General features: G+C 41.1%; 1 protein-coding gene across 10 annotated transcripts in view; it reads right to left on the bottom strand.

Moving 5' to 3' along the window:
* Positions 1-21,250, bottom strand: part of TRMT9B (tRNA methyltransferase 9B (putative)) — a 133,708-nt gene that overhangs the window by 69,602 nt on the left and 42,856 nt on the right. For 4 of the 10 annotated variants that reach the window (XM_063401994.1, XM_063401986.1, XM_063401990.1 and 1 more), the window contains one exon: positions 5,386-5,528. The exons of 4 other annotated variants lie outside the window; for them this stretch is intronic. The gene's annotated coding sequence lies outside the window, so the exon portion shown is untranslated. The remainder of the gene's footprint in view (positions 1-5,385; positions 5,529-21,250) is intronic. 2 more of the 10 variants (XM_063401988.1, XM_063401989.1) reach the window with 1 other exon arrangement.

Below are 21,250 nucleotides of genomic sequence, written 5' to 3'. Positions count from 1 at the left end.
TGCAAGAATAATGACCGCAACAGAAAAAAACACAATGATTTCCTTTAGAGTTTTGGTGGTCAGGAAGCTCCACAGATAGAGCTGTCATCGTTTGGAAACCTCAAGCCAGTCCTGAATGTATTTTTGATGTAAAAATGAAATTTCAAACTATGATGGGATGAAAAATCTGAAAGTAAAGGGAAAAAAAAAATTTAGAAATCCCTCCCTCTTTTCTCCTTTTCCAGGTGTCCCAGACAGGTAATTGGATGAGTACAGTCAAAATTTTAAACTGAAAATTTTATCAGATCTTCCGAGTCTCTGCCGTGTCTAATTCTAATGAAACCAAAAATATTATTCAAAGAGCAATATTGTAAAGAAACTGAAAATTAAACAAGTCAAGAAAGCAACTCAGCAAAACCATCCTTTTTCAAGAAAAGCCTTTGGTTCTTATGAATTAATATTATTTGATGACAAGGTATTTCTCACAGAATTTGTTTGATGGGAAACATCTATAGCACTGTTTTGTCATTTCAGATGAAAATCTGGAATGATGAGAATGCAAACAGAAAATCTTCTAAGATACCATGGGAATCCATTTCTTTTTTACTGCCAGGTGATGATATCCTAGATGTTGGGTTTTGCTTAGACATTTGTATATAAAATCCCCTGTTTATCTAGAAGAACTAGCTGCCAGTTGTTGGAGTCTAGAACATCCCTCTGGCCACCCTGGAGGGTTTGGAGACCAGACACGGGGGTCTGGGATCTGTACAGGGGGGTCAGTTAGACCCACACAGATCCCAGGAGGACACTGACTCTGATTCCTGTCCATGGGAGTGAACACTCACATGCAGGAAGAATCACAAATCCTAAGAATTTAAAATAAGTAGTGGATGGTTTATTATAGAATATAAATATAGAAATTAGGATTCTTAGCATATGGGGCTGAAGAGACAAGATGGAGGAATTGGGGAGTGGCCCCTGTCCTCCTTGTTCTTGCTCTCGTCCCCCATCTTGTGCTGAGTTGGGTTTTAGAGATTGGCTTAGAGTAGAACTGACATGTTAGTATAGGTAGTAGGTATTGGTACAATTTTGTAAATAAAAAATACGTCTCGGACAGTGGTTGGGTCAAGGGGACCGTACATAAGGTGCGGGGCTCTCTGATCCGCCCAGTCTGCCGCGTGTCCTGCTCTGCGGAGATGCCTTGCAGAGCTGAGAAAGAACTAAGATAAGGTACCCTGCCAGGGAGGCCTGGCAGAGCTGAGAAAGAACTGAGATAATGAAGAATAAACAACCTTGGAAATGTGCACCGGCGGACTCAGCTTGTCGTCTGTACCTCTGGTGTGTAACACTTAGGGCAAAGAGAAGACTGAAAACCTTATTACCTCTGGGAACAGCAACCCAGAGGAAACTCCCAGGGAACAGCAACCTTGGGGGAACCTTATTACCTTGGGGAACACCAACCCCAAGGAGAATCTCAGGGAAACAATAACCCTGTGAGCCAGTGTTGTATGCTGGCTAGATATACTGAGTGCATTTTCAACAGTCTTCTGCTTCAGCAAATTACTGTATTAAATTTTCCTGGCAAGAGTTTACTCTGTATGAAAAATGGATGTATTTGATGCACTTCCAAATTGTTAAGTGACATGTTCTTTATGATTCTTTAAAAGATTTCAAAGGACAAAGATAGAGTGTGGAACTTCAGGTCAAAAAACTAGCAGATTTTTCACTAGGATGTCTTTGTCGAATAAAACACTTTACCACAGGTTATTTCACAGCCTGAACACATCATTGTTTTGTCAGATAAAGACACAGGGGTGGCCATTATGGCCTGGAGGAAAAGCTATGATTCCTATGTTGGCAACATACAGCAGTTAATGAATCCTCAGTACACTGGCATTTTTTCATTAAAACCTGTGCAAGTATTTTCAAAGTAAAATCCCATTGGCTATATTTCACTCAGAGTCTCTTTGGGGGCTCTTGTTGCTCTTCCAGTGTAACAGCAATAAAAAGATCAGTGGAGACATGCTGATGAAATAATGTAAAAATGCCCACAAGACATGCCTGTACTTCACTAGACTGAGGTGTGTTATTTTCTCATAATATAGGTAAAGATAAATTATAGCTTGAAGTACTAGTTGCAAGTTTTGAGATTTACATTTAATTTAATCAGAATTTGAATGCATGTAAATAAGAATCTCCTAACACATTCTGACGTTGTCTATAATAAGGAAACTGCACAGTAGCAGCTTTAACAATCTTTGCCAATGTAATTATCTAAGCTGAAGCTGAAAGGCCAACCTTGAAAATTGTGTCCAGGCTAATCAGGTAAATAGGTCAGAACAAAAGATTTTAGCAGCATAATTTCAGTTACTCATATAATCATAGACTCATTTAGGATGGAAAAGACCTCTACGTTCATGGAGATAATCACCTTTACTCTTGTACAGGGCATGGACATGTAAAATAACTACAGCCTAATACAGCATTCTGAGCTCTCAGAGAACATGTTTTCCCATAGTTCCTCCTGTACGGATGGTAGATGGAAAAGCAATGATGAAAGCAATGTTTGGTATATCTATTATTGACAATTGGGCAAAAAAGGTAATTAACAAAGAGAAATTTCCAAATGCATACAGATGATTGAGTGAAGACTACATTGACTACAAAGATGTACAAACTGCAACACATATACAGAAAATAATTTTGGGAACTCAAAGTGGCAGTTTCCTCTGGATTTCTGAAAACAAGAACTAGTGATTAGTCTGACATCTAATCAGTTACAAAGTTCTTCTAGAAATAGAACTGGTCAGCACTTCTAATTTCCACTTTACAGTGAACAAAAGCGTTTCAAAATCTGACATCATTTCAATTCAGAATAAATGCAAGTACTCTCAATATTTCCTTTGAAATACAATTCAAATGCTGTGTTAAAACTGATTTTTTTCATGGTTATAATTATTATTTTTTTCTATTGCAGGTACATCCTATATATATGTTACTGGATCTTGTCAATGCACAGCATTGTTTATATTATCAAGTTGTCACACTAAATCACGACATACTAAATAGTCTGGTATTCTGTTTTATATTATTTTTATATTATTTTCTTTTAAAAGCAAAAGAAGTTGCCAGATTTTTTATAATGAAATCCCTTATTCTTCAATCAGGACTGCCTAGCATTTTAAGAACTGTGGCTTGGTACAGGTTTTGGGCCTCCCAGCAATCAAATTTATCATTTCCTGGAGATGGACAGGTTCAGTAGTAGTTTGAGGAACTAGATGCTCAGCATAACTGTATGAAGACTTTACAGACCTGAGACAAATTCCTTCAGCTCATACAGTTCACAGGCCAGCAGTTCAGTAACTTTGCTATAAACTAGATTGGTTTTTATTTGTGCCAGCAATGAGACAGTGTGGTACTTTGATAAAAAATGTATTGTCCTCCTTTCAGTGCCTAGTAGCATAATGAAGAAAACAAGCTTTTGATCTTTCTGAATATTCCCTAGACTCAATTTGCTCTGAATATCCTTGTCTTCATAAAAATATTTGTTACTTTGTCAAATGCTCTTTATTAATCAGTCCTTGCACTCACAGATAAAGAAAAGACTAGGGATGTTTCTCACAGAAGAAATACATGCATAATGGATAATCAGAGGCAGAGGTGTACACAGACTTAATTTTTGTTATCAAATGATGCAAGCTCTCAGCTCTTCCCAAGATTCATCAACTGCACACATCTGAGTTCTGCTTAGGCTCTCATTTGGAAAATGACAAGTTGCCCTAAAAGTGTTCAGGACTGTCTGACCATCCATGAGCCACTCTGGCAGTCTCATTTGGACAGAGGCCACTTCACAGCTACACACCCCACACTCACAAAGCCAGACCAGGTTTCCATAGCAGGGTCTCAGACCTCTGTATCCTTTCAGAAATTTAATCATGGTGCAACACCAGAACAGCAGCTTGAGCTGGTGCCTCCAAGGAGGGACCCCTTTGTACCCTCACAGTCCAAGTGCAGGGAAGTCTGGGGTCTTCCAGCTGAGTCCTCACTCCTGCCATGTCTCTCTCTGAGTGACCAGTCCCCCGGCTGGCACCACAGGTCCCCATGCCCTTTGCTGTGCAAAGGTTGGTTCCAGTTCCCTCCTCTTGTCTGGGGCTCTCACCAGCAGAGCCGAACACAGAGCTGGCACTGCAGCTGCTCACGGAGCTACCAGCACTGAGTGTATTCCTCAACAAACAAAGCTTAGGTGAAGGCCAGAGGTAATTTTTACCAAGGACTTCAACCTAAATTTCCTATGCACAAAATATCACTAGCACTGGCTCCTTCCTCCTTATACAGTCTCCCAACACCATTTCAATAGACCCATTCTAGAAGAGTACTCTCAAACATGTTTAGAACACCCATGGCCGTGATGGGTGGCCCCTATCTGGTTGTCAGGTCCTCACCAAAGCTGCTGTGTCTGCTACGACAACAAGCTTGTGTCAAGATAAGGGAGGGAGAGATCACTCAGCAATTATTGTGACAAGCGAAATAGACTGAACTTGGGAAAATTAGTTTAATTCATCCAATCAAATCAGAGCAGGGTAATGAGAGGGAAAACCAAGTCTTAAAATATCTTCTCCTCCACCCCTCCCTTCTTCCTTGGCTTAATTTCATTTCTGAATTCTCTACTGCCAGGAGCACAAGGAGATGAGGAATGGGGGCTGCAGCCAATTCATCACACTTTGTCTCTGCTACTCCTTTCAGGGGCAGAATTCCCCACATTCTTCCCTTGCTCCAGTGCGGGATCCCTCCTGCTGCAGACATTTCTCTGTGAACTTCTCCAACACGTGTCCTTCCCACAGGCTGCAGGGGAATCTCTCCAGTGCCTGGGGCAGAGACCCTGGTGCCCACAGGGCTGTTTCTTCAAATATGCTGACCCCTTTTTTATCCATGTGCTGTTACACAGGCTCTTTTCCACCCTTTCTTAAAAGTGTTATTCCAGAGGTGCTACCACTGTCGCTGCTGGGCTCAGCCTTGGCCAGCAGTGGCTCCAGCTGGAGCCTGCAGTCATTGCCTCTGTCAGACACATGGGAAGCTTCTGGCACTCCTGTAGGCCCCCCACTACCAAAACCTTGCCATACAAACCCAATATATTCACATAAGCATGCTCCATGCATGCAGTACATAATCCTGTTAACATCTTACAGAAATGTCACTAGCAGCCCTGAGACAAACCTTACCTGACTGCAGATATTTTCAGCAGAAAAAGCACAACTTAAAATTTCTGTCCCCAGAGGGATCAGATGCATTCAGAGAATATTCTGCATAAATGTGGACAGTCCTGTGTCACAGAAATCACCATTAACAACATACTCCACAACTTGGAAGGCCATGGGGTTTCTTCCAGAGATATTAACCCTCACTCACCTGTCATCATGTTATCTGTTCAAAACCTGAGTTTTTCTCCTCTGCTATGAAGAGTTTGATTTTATGGGTACAGTTGAAATGAGCAATGCTCTGTTCTGGAATACCAAGAGGGAACCGTAGCTACTAGAAGGCTGCAGACCCTGCTGAAAAATAGAGCATTGTTAACAAAGGGCAATGGCAATTCTAACATTGACACACAGAAGTGAGTCTTGTATGGAAAAGTACAGGTAGGTTGTGTTAAACACCATTAAAATAATAGGTTTTCTCCTAGATATTGTTTCAATAAGAGGGAGGTAGAAAAACATGAACAAAACTCCAGAAAGGTAACATCAAAATGCAGTTATAAAAGCATTAAGACACTAATTCCAAGCTAAGAGCAATCCTGCTTTGTTTCTGCTGCCCCCAGCTGCTCATTCCTATCTGCATCTTCGTTATATACACTGGCTTTGTTACACAGTGGCTGTGTTTCAAAAACACAGTTTGAAAGGGTAGGCAACTGTACACAAGTGCAGGAAATTTTAAAAGGACTTTCCGACCAATCATCCTGTAATACTGTGATCTCACAGGATTACCATATGAAACTACTTCTATTTAAGTTTTGACTGGAATTCTTGAAATCCTAAGAAATGAATTAATCTTCTTGTGATTAAAAAAGAATTGTGTTTTGGTTCTTTGGGATATTTTTAATTATTTGTCAATAAATGGGGAATTGCCCTTAGGATACACAATTTCATGCTCTTTCTGACAGAGATAACCTGCATGGACCTGAATTTTGCTTCAAAATACAGTAACAGCTGATACTGCTTCATGCCTAAGCCTTTTATTTTCTTGCTTTTGCACACTGGCTTGTAATACAGGAATTTTGTCTCACAGCAAAGTTTTATGAATTATACTCTAGACTGAAATTAACTATAAGAGCTCTCTAAGAGATGACCTTCAACATTTCATTAGTGCAAAAGCAGTTCTGCATCATCTTTAACAAATCATTTACTGATTACAATTTTCAGCACATTCTGTAAAACAACTTCACACAGGGCATAAACAGTAAAGCTATACATTAAAAAATACAAAATCTTCTTTTATGGCTAATTTCAAATAGACTATGATGAGCAACTCTGGTTTTTTCTATTTATGTCCAAATTTTATATATATATATGCTCCTCAGCTGGTTCAGTTCTATGTAAGTGTGCAAAAAATAGAAGCATAGTACAGACATTTGAACTGAAGCTATATTTGCAATACCAGAACTAGAAAAATCATATGATTCTGTTCCAACTACAACGTAGCTATTAATCACAGCCACAGTATATGCATTCATTTTAAATGAATATTCACTTGGCTGTGAGCAGCCAAGTGCCTAACCAGAAGGTAAATTAAAACCAAAAGGTTATTTTCTCTTATTGGGTCCCTTAGCACAGCTTTCTGAAAGAACTACATAAATATAGTAGTATTTTTATTCCAAACAATGCTAGCATTAATAGGCCTTTGTATAAATACCTTACAAAAAACTTCATGGAAATCAACAATGAGGTGTATTAGAAAATGTGTTCAGCTACAAAAGGGATGGCTCCTGTCATTATCAGAAATTGGTTTTAATTGAAACAGGAAATAATCAGTGTTCCTGTCACAAGAAAGTCTCTATTTTAGTGGAAGACCAATACAATCTACAATAAACAAATGTTTTTGCTTCAACATATTCTATTTCCCATTGCATATATTCAATTTGTTGACTAGGTTACAGTCACTGTGCTCTGATCCAACATATAATTCCAAATAACCTTCAAGATAGAGAGCTACCTACTGCCAAATTAGTTTGAGGACAATACAAATAGTGGGTAAACAAATCAACATAATGACTGATAAAATCTCATCTTTAATATGAAATGTGTTTGCAGAAAAACAGACTGTCCTGGGAATGTTTTTGTAGTCGTCCTAAACTAGCAAGGAACACGTTATTTTCTGAAAGACCTCATGACTATTCACATTAATTTTAATCAATGTTAAAAAGTCGCTATTGATGTTCCTTGTGTTTATGTTTCTGAAGGAAAATGATCAGGACATTGCATATCCTTTGAATACCCACATAAAGATGAGCCACTCAGTAATTTTTACATCCTAAAAATGGCCTGCAGCACTGAATTGTTTCAGACATTGAAGCTCTGAAATACTGGCTGGATCCCAAAGCAATTCAAGTGCCAGTAGACCAAGTTCAATTATTATCAGATCATTATTAAACTCACAAAGCGTTTACAATATTTCTACCTTTTGATTGCTAACACAGAGTTTCAACCTGTGAAAGTTCTTATTTTATATCATCATTCCTGAAAACAGTATAAGTGCATGAGCAATGCAATATGTTTAGAAAGGCTGTCTCCTGTCTGCAGGCACAGAAGTAATTTAAATCCTTATCCCATGAAGCTTACAAGACATGACCAACACCACAGAGTGTCCCAAGTGGATGGCAGATTCTGAAAGTGAACAAATGTTTCTGACAGGGAGCAAATTCCTGTGAAGAGCTGTAAGGTTCCTTTGCCAAAATTTGAATGTTCTTGAACTAGAACATCATACTGTTAAAAACAAAAAAAAATTCCCATGTAAGGAATATACAGGAAATATGTAGGGTCATACACAAGGAATAGAAATGTCCTTTTGCCTCCAGTTATCACATAATCAGTCAGCTGCTGAAGTTACCATTATCTCAGTTCTGTTAAATACTAGTATTTGTTTCACCACTCAAACAGACCTGTGATATTATCATAAATTTAAAAACAGAAGAGCAGCATAAGGTACATATGTAGGGTAAAATCGCCATTATAAAAGGGAATTTTTTATTATAAAACTTTATCAGATAGAGCAACCAAGTAAACCACTATTATAGCAGAATAAAAGTCAATGTGACAGTGCCCATCTGAGAGGGACAGGGTCTGTACTTGGATCAGCCACTAGTAAAATAATTTGTAAAGCTACAGTCTCAGACTGACAAACACAAAGCAAGCAAACAAACAACAAAGATTGGTCACTGAAAGGAAGAAAAGAAAATCAGAAAAAAACCCCAGGATTATAAAGTGACAAAACTATCAGAAAGACTCAAGAAAAAGTAACTCTTTTGAGTCTGGAATTACTGACTTACTGCCTATACTGAAGTATATTATTAACAAGATATTAAGATATTGTCACAGAAATGGACATTGAACTGCTCTTATGTCTGAGGGAGACAATGCCTCTGCTCTTGTGAAGCCTGCTCGAGGCTCTGAAACTCAGGGCAGCGCAGGCAGTCCTGGTTCCTGCTGCAGACCCAGAGCTCCCTCCAGCACCACGCCGTGGGAAAAGGCAGCACTGCACCCTTCCACCGGCAGCACAGAGCGTGCACCTGCTCACCCGCACTTCTGTCACTTGTGTGCATCTCCTTACCTCCTCGTGAAAAGCTTCTTCCACGGCTTTTTAAACAACAAAAAATACCGCATTTCTCCAAAATATACTGAGTCAAAACACACTCTTACCAATGTCTGCCTTCCAGTCACAGCCCCTGTTACCTGCACCACGTGAATGAGGAGACCCATCCCAGAAACACACCTAAGCATGCAGGGGCCACCTTGACTATCCTTTTCCCCTCCACTGGCACATCACCCCACGTGCGAGGGCCGGGAGGCTGCCAAGCCCTCCTGTACCACTTCCTATCACCTCTCTCCATCAGCCAGATCCAGACATGCTGTAAAACTATGTAAGAAGTCTCACAGTTGTCAGTACCACTCAGAACAGGTGCAAAAGATAAAATTTTATCCTGAGATGTAACAGGCTACCACACCCAGAATCTGATCTATTTATTTTGGAGAGTAATAAATCAACTTCCACCCCAATTCCACCTTGAACTCTCATACTTACATGCTAAGAAAATTTTTAACTCCCTCTATGTCACACTGAAAGGATGCCAGAGATACCATGTCAGAAGAAATAGAAAATGGTACTCCTATTGAATGAGAAATTCAATTATTTGTCCAATATCCTTCATCCCTGCTTTAGCTAGATTCCAGAAACAGAAATAAAGAAGAGTAACCTCAGTCTTACAGTAAGTCCCTTCACAAATATATATATATACATACATATAAACCAACTCGTATTATAAGAGAGTAATGGTGTCCTGGATGCTTGTAACATAAGCCACTGTCTGGGATAGAGGATAGAACTGCAAGATTTGCGACAGACACTAAGACCAAGAAATTGAGAAAGCTAAAACATTCAATGCAATAAAGGAGAAGATAGCTTAAGGTTGCTAATCAAAATCTGGCAATTAATCATTATGGTATCTAATAACTCACATTTGTGTAATCTCTGTCCTAGCTTAGCAAACCTTGCCTTAAAAAAGTACTACCTTAAAATGGGTTGGATAACAAGCAGTAGAGTCACAAAGCTCATGCACATGCTGAGGTTAAATAGATGTCCATCTTTTATTACACCACAGACATCCTAAAAAACATTTTAAAGAGCATCTAAGGGCTAAAATGTTCATAAGTGACATTGTGCTACAACGAGGCCAGTGCACAGCAAAATCAAACTCAGTCTACAAATAATGAGAGATCCTGGCAGAATGTTCGATAGTGATTTTGCAATACTTTCACTGGAAAGGTTCAAAACATGTTGACCTTCAAAACATCCTTTCAATCTTATGTGTTTGCTCTGGAGTTTAGAGAGATTGAGCCATCTGGGTAAATTGATGGGGAGAGGTCTCTGTTACAGCTGAGATAACTCTCTCAGGTCTCACTGGTATTGTGTTGCTCTGGGGGGGATTTCTTGTTACTGTCTAAACAGGTATTAACTGGGAGTCTTTTTATACAGACAAATGTTATTTTATATTTAGACATTACTAAAAGGGGCAGTTTTCAGTAAGGAGCTTTTTGCAAATGAAATATCACTACCCCTAATATATACTATCCTCACAATTATAGCCATGAGAACAACAAAAGGAACAACACCAAGAAAAACTAAATATTAATCAAAAAACTTATTGGATCGGTATTAACGTGGCAGCTGTCAGACCAGACCGTCGATGTTAAAGAGTCTCAGCGTTCCTCAGACAAATTCCGCCCATTTCCTGCACAGTTCCGGAGGATGTCACTGGCGCCTCAGCCGCTCGGCTGCTCCCCACGCGCGGAGCAGGGCCGCGGGCAGCGCGGCGCCAGCGGGCGGCAGCAGCGACACAGCAGCGACACAGCAGCGACACAGCAGCGACACAGCAGCGACACAGCAGCGACACAGCAGCGACACAGCAGCGACACAGCAGCGACACAGCCACGCTCACTGCAGGCCTCCCTCCTTCCGTTTGCTCTGGTTTGGTTTTGTTTTCCGTTCCGACGGGACATGCACGATATGCGTGAGTGTGCAGGTGGATGAATTGAAAGCTTTCGTAATTTTTTTGTTTAACTGAGAAAACTAACCTTGAAATGGTCAGGCACAACCACAAAGTAGCAGTACTTTGGGTATCACTGAAAAGAACACCTTTTCAATTACACGGCAACATCTTCTGAGACAAGAGACACAGCTCCACAAAAAAGCTGTTAGGACACTACTCATTCTGCAAACAAAATACAGAAGCCAGGACTTCTCCACAAAAGATGTGGTGGGAGGGAAGGCTCCAGCTGAGAGGGAAGCTGGAACCACACACAGATTTGTCAGGAGATTCAGCAGATTCATTAGCTATTATTTCTTAATTCTAAACTACTAACTAAATACATAGCCTATGTCATTTCAGTACAGATACATAAAACTCACAAAATTAAGCATTTTGTTGTTCAAATTCCAGTAAGTACCTATATACATATATATTTGCTTTTAATTTAGACTGATTTTGAAACAGTCATCTGTACACATTTCTACACATTTTTAATCCTTTAATCACTATCAAACTAAACTACTTTACCGGAAAATTCTTTTGCACTGCAAACCTGTCTTGGCCCTTCTTACAAACACCTGCATTTCTGAATCTAAAACTGATTCATTTTTGATATATGATTAAAGCTATTCCTTTATACATGCATTTGAGATTAATTGCAACAAACGAAAAAAAAATGTATATTTACGTAAGAAATCAAATTGTACTTATTTATTTGAATGAATGCTGAAGTTACAGCCAAGACCCCTACTAACAAGCCTGGCAAAACAAAAGAAGTCCAAACGCCAAGCTTTCTCACCCATACTTGGGTACATTCATTCCTCCTCTGTCAGCTATTGATCCTCCTCTCAAATACTGTTTTGACTCATTCTCCTCTTTCTTAACGAAACCTTCCCAGTGAAAAGAGGGTACAGATACCCCAGAAAGGAGTCCTCAAAACAGAAATGGGGCTCACCTACAATACAAAAGCCACAGTCCTCTACTATACACTAGACCCAGGTTTTTGACTTTAAGCATGGGTATGGTCCTTAATTCCAGTGCTGGGAATGGTGGGACACAGGAGAACAGAAAGACTAGATACATCGTTAGATGACAGTGCAGAAATTTGAGACCTAGGTGAATGCAGTGAGACACAATATGTGCAACAAGGATAGAAATGTGGAGAGAATGTTCCTGGGCCTTATGGCACTCATCATTTGGAGGAACAGCCTGAGAAGAAAGGGAGGGTCACCTTGTTTGGCTATCCTTTGGACACTTTGTGTTTGGAGACAAGTGAAGAAATACTCACCTATCCACTTAACTGCTGTGTATGTCCTGTTCACCAGGAGGCCATGCTGGGATTGCATTTTCACCCCACAAATCTGTAATCAGAGGCTGCAAAAAGCCCAGAGATTTGTGGCATAAGGAAAGCTACTGCTCGCAGCAGTGGGATTTCCTGTGGGAGGTCTGCTTCCCCCACCTTCTTCTCAGCTACCAGTTGTGTAGAGATGTTAAATGAGCTTCAGCCTCTAAATCTTGCCTCCTCTATCTCTACTCCAACAAACTGTTTGAGTTACACCATCCTTCTGACCCACTCCTTAGTGCTCACTGAAGACCTGCTTATCCTCCAGCACCATGAACTATCTGAACAAAAGATCAGTTGCTAAAAAGAGCTGATTTATCCTCTTCAAAAGGGTTAGTTTCCCACAGGGTTTCCATGATCATCTTCAGCTGAATGAGGATGACTCATCACAATAATCATATTGTTGACCCTTGCTGCTGCTCAGCAGATGAATCAAATGCTTCCTGATTGTAGAGGTGATCAGCCCTTCTCTGCTGCCTGCAGTAAAGTTGTTCTGCTCAGCCCTAGTGGCAAACTTACTTGGCTGGCAGAAATTCCTAGGGAGAAGGAGCCATTCCACCACAGCACCAGCTGTGAATGAAAAACCTTCAGTAGTCCTACTTCTCCCTCAGCCCTGGGTAGAGCTCAGGCTCATGCTCTTGCTGTTGAGCTGGCAAGGGCTGATTGCACAGAGAGCAATCAGAGGTAGCAGTCATGAGACAGTGGAATCTCTGCTTGAGGCATAGAGCTTTCTCTCCTCCAGAGGGAGGATGCATTCAGTCTGACTTGGACTCCAGCCTGATTCTTATGACTTTGCTAAATAATCACAGTAAGCTGGGAAACACAGAATGACATGGGCAGTGGCTACAGAAGAGCTGCCAGGCACTAGAGTGGAACTTCTGTTTTCTCAGTGATAAGGAAAGGAAAGAAAAAATAACAGTCACAGAAAAGTGAATGGAAGAAGTATTTTGCTCAAGAGTGAGACCAAAATTGTGATGAAGCACCAGAGGATTTCAAGTCTTCATGACCAGCAGATAGAACTGTAAGTTCTTTCTCTTCCATTTCAATTCATTGAACAGTCACCTTTGAACCTGGAATTGCTGGTGGAGAACTCATCCACAGACTTCCAAGAGAACCTATGCAGAGATGGAGGGCATGCAATGAGAGAGAGGCCTAGGTTGCAGGAACATTTCAGTACAGAAAAAGCTCTCTAAAAGAGGAAACTGAAGCCATGATTAATAAGATAATAACCACTGATACAGCTTTTCACTTTGAGAAAAAATAAAGGATTTAAAGTTTCATCACATTCACTGGAGCAATTCAATGAGAAACTAGTTTATTTTTGAAGATGGACCTTTGTATTGCATGCAGTGGAAGGTGTATACACATTGTTATAATAATCATTAAAATAACTTTGAATTTGTAAATATTTAATTGTTAATTGCTATGAAAAGTATAATTACTTTCATGTTGTAACAGCTTAATCTGGCACTGATTAAATTACTTGTTTCCACTGTTTTTCAACCACATACACAACAAGGAGCCATTCTCTGTGATTTCACAAATTTCACCAAATCTTCTGTCGACTATTTCTCCAAATGATAAGTTTGTTTAACATCCACTGTTAATCATGCTATGATTTCACATTGTATTTATTTCATAGAAGTGAAAGTGCCAAATGTTTCTGATATCACAAATTAATGGTTCTGACTTGTGAACAGAGTATCAGCAGTGAAAACAAAACCTGAGACTCATTCACCTATTACACCCTGAAAAGAAATTGTTCCATCTTCTCTGTTCTTGTTGCCATAGTTATAATCTGATGGTAATTCTACAGATTTTTTTGTTAAATAAGATAAACCATAAATATGTGTTAAACTGGAAACAATTCAACTATTTACATTAGAAATGTAATCCACTTGATTTGATCCTTTAGTTGCAGTACACCAAGTCTGCACAGGGACTTACAGGTCTACAAATAGCTAATTAAACAAATAAGAAATGGATAAAAACACTAACAACTGAAAGAGGAGGGGGAAAAAATCAGAAATTCATGACTGATAATAATGAGTCCCTCTAAATGTAGGTGTGATGAAAAGGATTTGGCTGAAAGTCATCCACATCATTCAAGTTTTTGACACACAAAGAAACAAAAATGCAAATGCAGTTAAATGGGCACTGCTGGTCCAAATATTCTGACCTTAAGCAAACCAGAGATGTTGGTGACCATTATTTCACTATTCCTCCACATATGCCTGAAAGATGTGAGAATATATTCAAAATATATCACTGAAGTTCAAATTCATAGTAATCAAAAAGAGTAAAAATTACTCCAGTTTGGGTGAAGTGCAGCCTTACTTTTTCTGAGCAAAGCAGAGAACTGGTAGAAAGTATTTTTGAATATTAATTTCTAGTTCTTATAGTTCTGGCTTCTAAGAATAAAAACGTAACTTCAAAAATGTTAATCCACAAATTCATGTGCATACTGGTACTGTCAGTTGCATTATCTTCTCAAGAACAAACTATCAACAATGTGGGGGAAAAGGACACAGCTATATAATTATATGATATTTAAGGACACAGAGAAAATCCTCACCTTGACCCTTCCTATCTCTCTTGCCACAAGTCTAATAACAACAAGCCCTACAGCAAGTTGAGACTAGATTTTGAAACCCCCATAAGACTGGGCCACTGCTCATTTCCCATACTCATCTAGTCATTTTGTGCCACATTTCCTAGCATTTGCACATTGTAAGACAGGGACAGAAGGATACAGAGGAAGTGCAAGAGCAGAGGTAAATAATTAATTAGGAAACTTCCTTTTCATCAGGGGACAATTTCAATGACTGAGTGTCAAGCAAAGATTGATTGTATTTCTTCAACTAGTTTGATGGTAAACTACTGGGAAACTGGGAAACCTTTCTTCAAAGAAAATAGTTTTAAAATATGTACTATTTAAGAGAAAGAGCACCTTTTCTTAAGATATAACATGACTTACATTTCTATTGTTTTGTATTTGTGGTGTGTAGGACTTTGCTTAAGAGTCAACAAAGAACCTCAAGCAAACTTCTGTCATAAACAAGAAACATTCTTATTCCCACAATTAGGACTTCTGTCTTCTCTTTATAAAGGGCTTTACTTCTCAGTCTCTGAAAAATTTATTGGATGCTAATTTCTTTTTCAGGGCACAAACACTAAACAAAGGAGAGTTCTGTCTCTTTATTTTAACTTCCACCCAAACAAATGTCTGTAAATGATAGAGGTATGATAATCAAAAACCAGAAAGCTCGTTATCCTTTCCTGTACCACAAGACAGCATCACAGAGGTCTCTGCATCATGAACTTGCACACTTACTTTGATTTTTTTGCTGATGATTTTTAATTATTTAAATGGAATATTTAGTATAATGTAATATATTTTTTAAAAATTTCTAGTTAAAATATATTCTTCTCTCCATTCTTGAAAGAATATCTGATAATCTATTCTAATAATCTAATAGATGATAATCTAATAGAAGATCATAACTATGAGAATATGAGAGGATGTGGAACTTTCCAATGAGGCTTGGCAGTCAAAAAAACTTTCTGTCAGTCTTGAGTGGTCTTCACAATGCTTGGCATAATACGGGCTCATAAAATCCATTTTACTTCTTCCCTACGACAAGCATTACAAAAGATGAATGGTTTTGGACCAATCTTGTTTGCAATATATTGTCCAATAGTATCAGAAAAAGCAATGTGTGACCTTAAAGCAGGACTCATGTTTCACTTTTGCACTGCAGGAGAACATTTAACCTTTCAATACTATTGGATATAAATGACTGCATAATGGTGGATCACTGCTAGCAAGCAGTGTTGCTAATATGTTAATATTCAGATTCTAAAGACAGCATTGGACTAACAGTCTACAGAAAACTGAATCTGTCTCTCAAATAACTTCTCCCATGTCTATCAGCAGAACTGAACTCCTAGTCACCAGGAGTTTATTTCTCTCCTAAGCATTCTGCTACAGACATTCTATCACATCCAGAAAGCGGCCTGAACCTTCAGCAGATTTAGGAACTGGGCAAGGAATCAGTGCTGGGAACTGCTAAACAGCGATCAGGTTTGGACACTGCACAGAAAGGCATCCATCACTAGAAATGTTGTACTAGAGACACATTTATATCCCTCTGTAGAGGTTCTGGTGACCCTGGGCAGAGCCCTCCTGCTGGTGCTGTGGGGATGCTCCACTGGTGCTGATTCCCCTTTCTCACACAAGCTGTATTCATGCTGAGCCACAACTGCTTGTCTCCCATGTGAGCTATGGATTGTGCCTGTGCCTGGCCACCAGCCCCACGGACAGACCCGCACACGCAGGCTGCCTGCCTGGCCTGGTCTCAGCCTGCCTCATCTCTATGGACTTGCCTGGTGATTGCACATTACCCTGGCTGCCTGACCAGACCTGCCCTGCCCACCATGCCCAGACTTGCCCAGACACCACAGTCCTGCTCTCTGGCTATCCAGGCACTTCCCTCTGCTGGGCCGTGCTCCCCTCCCCTGTGCTTACACACACCAGCCTGGTTGCTCCCATCTGAGGAATACATCCACCTGAGTCATGGGACAGGGGGTGAGCAACAGCACTAAAGCACAGTCAAAGAAGCACTGTTAAGGTTATCACCATTTTCAGTCACCATCTCATTCTGTGGAAAATAAAGTATCCTGTATTTTGAGATGGAATGGAACCTCTCAGAGGTTTTGGTTTTTGACCAGGTCAGTATAAGGAGACCCCTCAAGAATCAGAGAAGGGCTTGAGTTAGATTAAAGATTATCTAGTGTGGGCCTGACATTGGTCTGAATTTAGGCTTCAGGCTCTGCCACTGTCTGTGTGAAAGGCAAGCGAGCAACTTTCTCATGTTAGCCTGAGAAATCTTAAAGAGGAATTCAAACAAACCTTGGGAAGTGAGAAACTATCTGCAGGTGGTGTTTTTCCAACATGTTTACTGGAAAGAAATATTTACAAAAGAGTGTAGACGCTGAATAACCAATCATGTTCTTTGTACCGAACTACTCTATAAAAGTAGAATTTAGAAGAATAAAGTTTGCTCTCATCTTTACCATCATGGAGAGTCATGTTGTTATTTCTGTGCCGTCCGAAAACCATAGCAACATCTGGTGACCTGACGTTTTCGAAGAAGTTCAGCGCAGCCAGGACTGATTCATGCAGCAAAGCTTGAAAATTCTACCTGCCTCCTCAGAGAGGTAAGCGAAGTATCTCCACGTTTTTTCTAAAGAATGCTGGTCCTGCTGACCATGGAAAAAGATCAATCCTGCCAAAAGACAGCAGGTCGGACGGCACCCAGCACAGCTGGACTTTAATTTCTAGAAAAGACAGCCGGGCAGAGGTTCCAGAAAAACCTGGGGAACCCCTCTCCTGAGAGAGGACAGCTTGTGCCTTTCCTGACAAGAGCAGCTGGAATTCTTCGCTGCCGACAGCTTGCCCAGCGCTCCCCCGACCTCTTTCGGTTCTGTCTGGCCGAGATCAAAGCGAGCGTCTGTAAACCTCTCCCGGCCGGCAGAGACGGCGCTTCCTTGGCTTTTCCTTCTCCTTTCTTCATACCACGGATGGCTGGCAGTGGTTCCTGCGCTATCATCCACTGCGACTAGTCTGTACCGTGACTTTAAAAGATGCTAGCCCGTCCAAGATACAGCTGGTCAGATTCCGACCCAGAGTGTGACACAACGATCCTTTCCTCCTCGGCGTGGCCCAGCATCTGGCCTGCGGACGGGACCGGAATCGAAAACCTTTGATCCCTCTGTATCCTTCTGTGTGTTCAGGGCGAAAAGTTCACTTTATGAGTGTTTTATGCTTTTAACGTTACCTGTGCTTGTTTTATGATTGCCTGTGTGAGTTTAGGGCTTGTCTTTCTTTGTGTCTCTGTGTTTTAACTTTGTTCTTTCCCTTGTGCGGGGTGGGGGGTGCGGTGAGACAGGCATGGCAGCACGGATGCGATCTCCCTGCCTTCTCTCTCTCTCGCTCGGTTTTTCTCCCGCCCTGCTCCAGGGCGCTGCAGCGGCTGCAAAATCTCTCTCTCTCTCGTTTTTCCGTACTCGGATTCCCCCCCTCCCCACAGGCGCGCGGGTCGGGCGGGCGCGCAGGTCCCTTCCCCGCGCGGTGCCGCTGAGACGGGCGGCTTGGAGCAGCTTTGCCTCTTCGTTCCCCCCCTTCCCCCAGGGCGGTGAGGGGGGCCACCGGCTCTCCGCTTGAGACAGGCGGCGGCAGGGCGGCGGCGGGCTGAGCTCCGCCGAGCACCGCTCCGTTGTCCCCTCCCCGTTTTCCCCCCCCGGCGGAGGTTTTCTCCCGCCGTGTGCAGTAGCGATGAGAACAGGGGCCAGCGGCCACTGCCCCGCCGGCACACACTTCATCGCTGTTTTCATTTCCTTCCCGCGTGAATTTGCACAGCAAGTCGTCATAGGAACCGAGGAGCGGTCTCCTCGCTCCTTTTCCCCCTTCCCCCCGCCATGAGCGGCGGGGTTCGCTCCCCCACTCCTTCCCTGCGGGCCGAGCGGCTGACTGCGAATAGGGCACGAGGAACTTGCCATTCCTCTAGACAGCGGATAATGCTGTAGGAGTTGCTTCGCTTGAATTTTTTTTTTTTTTTTTTTACATAGAAATGGGGGCCACGTTTGTTGGATTTCCCCCAGCTCTGCGGAGCGGCCCTGGGGCCATTGAGCCCCCAAAGCCCCACTTAGGGCAGGGCCAAATAGCTTCACCGCCTTTAAGGCAGGCAGAAGCTTTTTCCTTTACAGAAAAATGGGGGCCACGTTTGTTTGGATTTCCCCCAGCTCCGCGGGGTGGCCCTGGGGCGCTTGAGCCCCCAAAGCCCCACTCAGGGCAGGGCCAAATAGCTTCGTCGCCTTTGAGGTGAGCAGAAGCTTTTCCTTTTAGAGGGACAGTTGATTTTTGTTTGGGTTTATCCCTTCCCCCCTCCCTCAAAACATTTCTTCTCAAGGCGTCTCTGTGAACAGAATTGGAGCCTTAAATGCCTGTTCATAATAGAAGAAAAATGACAAGAAATACAAAAAACAAATAAGCAACCTTTGTTGCCTTTTGCAGATAACACAAGTATTATTAATAATTCTACAGTATAACCATCGGTTATGAGTTTTAAGTGTTATCTCAGTTTTTAAGATATTTGATGTGAATTCACTGATATGATAAAGTTATTACAGTTCTACAGCCGGCTGCTGCTACTGCTGCTGCTTCTGCTTCTTCTTCTCATGTACTTTGCTATTTGTCTATAATTGCCTGTAAGACACGTGTCACCCAAGAATTTTTCCTTGTTTTCTAGCTGTCTATGCTAGCTTTGCATTCATGATTTTCTAAATATTTTCAGATTTCCAGACAAGGTTATCTGAGTTTGTAAGAATGCCTCCTCTGTCCTGACGGTTTGGGATGCAGTTCCAATCCTGGTCACAGACCATCTCAAGAGCCTGCTGAGCTCAGAGCATCTCTACCCTGACAAATTTAGGAGGTGTCAATTACCATATTAGTTTCTTATTATAAGATTTTTAAGAAGTTTGTTTTTAAAATTGGTGTAAGGGATTCCTCTGCAGTTAGAGCTGGGCACTGGCCATGCCTTGGCTCTCTCTGGATGGGAATTGCCTGTTTGCCCAGATGTTTTAGCAAAAAATTACATATGAGTTATTTGACTCAACAATTTGGCCTTTAAATATAATAGCTGAATTGATCTTTGAGGTGAACCTGGAATTCCTGTCCGGGAAGGACGAACAGGTTGTCACTGGAAAAGAAGCACTTCAGCTTTTGCAGTTCTTGGGCTGATCAAAATTATTATTAAAAAGATAACTTGCAACAATGTAACATTTATGTTATGAACCTGAAGAAAGAGTAAATATGAAACCTGGATGTTGAATTTAGACAATGGAGCCTGACAAGTTTGTTAACTTAAGGAGAAGATGTGCCTGTGTTTTATCATTAGCAGGTTCAGCAGTCGTGTTACCCATCACCTTTGAGGAGTGAAAAGGGACATTGCATAGCCTTAGTGGCTGTCATATAGACTGCAAAGATGACCATGTGGTTGGAAGTTATGGAGACAACAAAGTCCTGTGTCAGCAGCATGGTCCTGTTTTCATCGATCATCCTCGAGTCACTCCCTGCTCCAGGCTTCAAGAAGACATCCAGTGATGCTAAGGATCAACATCTTGTCTCAATGGACTTTTTCTTTTCATGTGTTTTAATTTTATAGTAGATGTTGTTTCATTTAAGTTTCCTACATAGATGTAGTTGTATTTTAGGTAATATTTCACGTGCCTTCGGTGTATGTTTTGTAGTTATTAAGGGCTGTTATTTCACTTTGTGGTTTTTGCCTTTCTGGTCTTTGGGATCATGTAGATTTTTTTTGGAGTCAGATATCTTTTTATTGATATTTTATTAATTTTATTATTCTTTTTTTCTTTCTAGGTGACATCCTACAGATATCATGGGCCAATTGAGTGAACGATGGTCCAATACTGCACATCCTGCAATGGGTCTCTGCCCTTTCAAACATCGCATGCATTTTTGCATTAAAAAAAAAAAAAAAAAAAAAAAAAAAAAAAAAAAAAAAGGGTCAACTCAGGTTGTCCAAATAATTGGAAAATTAAATCAGTTTGCGGTTGCAGGTGTAATGCAAGGACCACTGTCCTTTGCTAAAAGGCAGAAAAAGCCCTTGTTATCTGAAAGGATGATTCCTAGAGTGATGGATCTTGACAAATTAGACTGCCATTTTTGAGCAGGCTAATGATGTTTTGTTTTTTTCTGTATTAGAATTAGTAAATAGCTAAGCTTGACGCTGGTGCATGGACATGGTTATGAAGGGTCAACACCAAATGCCACAGAACTTCCCTGACCATTTAAGTTGGTGCCCAATGAAAGTTCTGTTTAGTAATTGGTTGATTACTAATGGGACTTCTGGTGTCATGTTTGTCTTTTTTTCTCTTGCAAGGGCCCTGCAGGAGAGGACACAGACACAGACGCCGCCCTCAGCAAAAACTAAAAGGGGGAGATGTGGGCCTGACATTGGTCTGAATTTAGGCTTCAGGCTCTGCTAGTGTCTGTGTGAAAGGCAAGCGAGCAACTTTCTCATGTTAGCCTGAGAAATCTTAAAGAGGAATTCAAA

This window comes from Prinia subflava, chromosome 7, assembly GCF_021018805.1.
Source record: "Prinia subflava isolate CZ2003 ecotype Zambia chromosome 7, Cam_Psub_1.2, whole genome shotgun sequence".
NCBI lineage: Eukaryota > Metazoa > Chordata > Aves > Passeriformes > Cisticolidae > Prinia > Prinia subflava.
Note: the sequence above shows the minus strand (reverse complement) of the source record. Positions and strands in the feature narration are given on the sequence as shown.